The sequence below is a fragment of the Centroberyx gerrardi genome, chromosome 3 (assembly GCF_048128805.1).
Source record: "Centroberyx gerrardi isolate f3 chromosome 3, fCenGer3.hap1.cur.20231027, whole genome shotgun sequence".
NCBI lineage: Eukaryota > Metazoa > Chordata > Actinopteri > Beryciformes > Berycidae > Centroberyx > Centroberyx gerrardi.
In genome coordinates, this window is record NC_135999.1 from 32,045,967 (window position 1) to 32,049,585 (window position 3,619).

Here is a 3,619-nt window from a genome sequence, read left to right on the forward strand (position 1 = left end):
CTTTAAACGCAGTATCCCGCCTCTATTTTGTCAATAGTGTCGCTCTATTGGTGTACAGCAACGCCAATCGATCAGAATGCGCTGCTGATTGGTCCTTACGTCGATCGATCGAGTGACAGCAGACGCACGGCGCGCTGACTGGTCAAGCGGTTGGTGATTGGGATCAGAGGGGGGATGCGAGCCAGTAGGCGGGACCATGGAGAATTCTACTACCCGATTCGCTGATGGATCGCGTCAGTCTAATACCCAAGCCTCTCATTGGCTCATCCTCAGCTCCGCTGGTTTTCTGCAACGGCAAACACCGTTAATCACGTTCATTCCGAGGCAGCTGCGTCAAGCCAGACAAATTTAGCCACAATATCACCGGAAGTTAGGTAATTTTGCCTTAAAAGTTAAAGCGTAATATCTGTGACAGTGTTGAGGGAAAACAACAGTAATTCGGTATTAGGTGTACAATACAGGAAAATGTATCAAAATACTCACTGGAACATTTGCATTGCTCTGAAATAGCTACTCAAAAGATTATATTGTATGGTGGTGCATGGCATTTCCTTGTAAAAAGTCATTTTCGTCAAAAACGGTTTTATTTTGAAAGTTCAGACCGGAAGTTATATTTTCTAATTTGGCGAGTTTGATATTGGTTGCCGTGGCCTAATATTACCGACCTACCGACACTTCTCCAGCTAGGATAAGGACTAATAACACCGGGCTGTGTGGATAGACTGGCCCTAAACGAGAATTAGAATAAACATTTGCCTTAACTAAGCCTTAATCTCTCAACCGACCAGAATTTTCTTTTCTTTTTTTTGTACTACTGGGGAAATCAGATGCTGTTCCTATGACAATATATCGTCCTGATGATTTTTCACTCATGAGCGGCTTCCACGGGATAGACAGCCTGTTGTAAAAAAAAATATTTTTCCAAACTATTTTCTGCTATTTTCGTTTCACTACTGTGGCGGTTTCCATCCAAAACCCATGGTGCTTTGATATATTTTGGCTTATTTAAACTGTAGTGATAGTTTGCCAGCGACACACGGGCATACCGACTGCTCTGGTAAGCAACCTGTTCATCTCCAGAGGATTATAATATAGCTAGACACTTACAGCACCCATAGCTTACTAGCTAACTGTTAGCACGAGGCTAAAATGCTTCAGCACTCATTTGTTTTGGAAGCAAATTCACTCCCGTTTAACTGCCTACTATATTTGACGTACGCATTTGATATATTTTAATAACCAGCAGCTATATGCAGCTATAACAAATTGTCAGCAAATGTATGGGGGTGTGAGCAACCTGACAGCCAGTCCTGCCGTAATAGAGTAACGTTATTTGCTGTTACATTGCGATATAAAAACATAGGTTTAGACTACTTGTTCTGATAATAACAGGAAATATCTACATATTGTCTCTCAAACGTTTAGTAGACGACTGGAGGTGTCAGAAATGTATTTGTTGGCCGGTATTTCAGCCTTATTTGGCCTATAGCCCATAGCCTCTACTCATTTCGTTGGCTTTGAAATGAAAGGAAAGAAGATAACGGTAGGCAAACAGTCGTTTATGAAACGTTTGATGTTTGCTGCTTTTGCTGAAGTAGGCTATTTGTGGGAATGCAGGGATGACAGAATAATTGTGAATGCTGTCAATGCTCAAACTGGCAGCGGTGATTTTCAGGCGATCCTCCAGCGCCGCTATGTTCGCGTTCTCTCTTGTAAAGATTTAAACGGTAATGCTATTCAAAAATCTGGCAGTTTAATGTTGCCTTGCTTATCGGCAAACCTACATACCTGATATAACAAGACTGAATGCGTTTTGCGAATCATTAGAGTCTTCCGGTAAATTCGGCGTATAGACAATCCACCATGCAGCACTTTATTTCTATGAAATTTCCTGTTTTATAATTGGTTCATGCTGCTCGCTAACGCCCACTACGGTGTATTTTGTGGTGGAAGAATATTGTGGGAATAACAGGAACCAATTCTAAAAGTAGAACTTTTGTTGAAATGAGTGCTAGCCTACTTGCTGTGTTGGGTGTATGGCTCCTAACTCTCCGCAAAAGGCCCCAAGTCATGTTACACCAGGTAGACTATGCACCATTGTGGATAAGCAAGACAACATTAAACTGCCAGAGTTTTGAATGGCATTTGGCGTGACGCTAGCGAGCCCGAGGACAACCAGCCATTCACAGCCGCTCAGCCTAAAATGCGTATTGACCAGTGTGATCGGACACAATTAGATTATTTTTTTTCACAGACCCAGCTCACACCCTACAGTAGTTCATTTCTCTTGGGCCTGTCTGTCTCTGCGGGTACCAGTTTGTGTGGTTGCCTGGCTATGCAGATGATTCCCCAGCCAAATAATGCTGTAACTGTGTGTAATTCTCATGTAACAGGTAGTACTGAAGTACAGCACACCGTAATGTGTGGTAGAAATTGTCGATATTGTCTTGTTATTAAAAATCAGATCTGGTCCAGTCAGTATGGTCCACCTCTGATATGATGGATATGATGCAGTTTGATTACTATTTATTATAGAATTGATCTATACTACACTGGTCATCTATGGAAAGCCCTTAACCTGACTGAGATGTTTTGATTGGATTCCATATGAATATGTGCATGCATTTTTGTTATTATTATCCTGGGTTTCAATGGAGAATTTTGTATCCCATACTGAATACTTTTTTGGATTTTTTTTAGCATGAAACTGGTGAAATTTTAAAATATGGAATATGGGTATAAAATCATCATCTATCAGCAGCTCAGTCCAAAAATATCGGTATCGGCCTTCAAAAACCCACATTGTTCAAACCCTAGTGGAAATAGTAATTTGGTTGTCATGATGGAAGATGAGCACTGGATTGGGAATGAGTATATATAGGAACTCACAGAATGTAACGTTAATTGATTTGGTTCTAAATTTATTATTATATCTTTAAATTAGGGTTTGACTGATATTGGGTTTTGAAGGCCGATACCGATATTTTTGGATCAGAGCTGCTGATAGCTGATATTTTGTGCCGATATTCAAGCCAAAATTTCCACAAAGTATGCAGTATTGCCCCCAAAATTTTATTCTTGTCAGGAGGAAAAGCCGATAAAACGGCATTTAGACCATCATGGGACTCTAAAACTCTCCACTGAAACACAGGCTACTACCAATACTACTACTATGACTAATAACTAATAATAATGTGGTCAGGGAGGAACCTCCATCATATCAGAGGTGGACACTGACTGATTGATATCTGATGTTTAACAATAGGCCAATATTGGTCCCATATATCGGTGTGTGGTTTAAATAAGCAGATGCCTGTTGCTAATTATTTTTGTCTTCCTCCCCGTCTCTCTCTCCCCCTCTTCCTCCCTTCCACCCCCTTTCTCCTGCTTCTCCCCCTCCCTCATCCTTCCCTCCTCACCCTCTCTTCTCCTCTTCCTCTTTTCCTCATCCTCCCTTCTGCTCTTCCTCTTTTCCTCATCCTCCCTTCTCCTTCTTCTCTTCCTTCCTTCCCTCTTTATCCTCCTTTCTTCTCCTCTTCCTCTTTCTCCCTTCCTCCCCTTCCTTCTCCTTCGCCCTCCTCCCCCTTTTTTGTCCTCCTCTTCCCTCCCCTCCATAGGG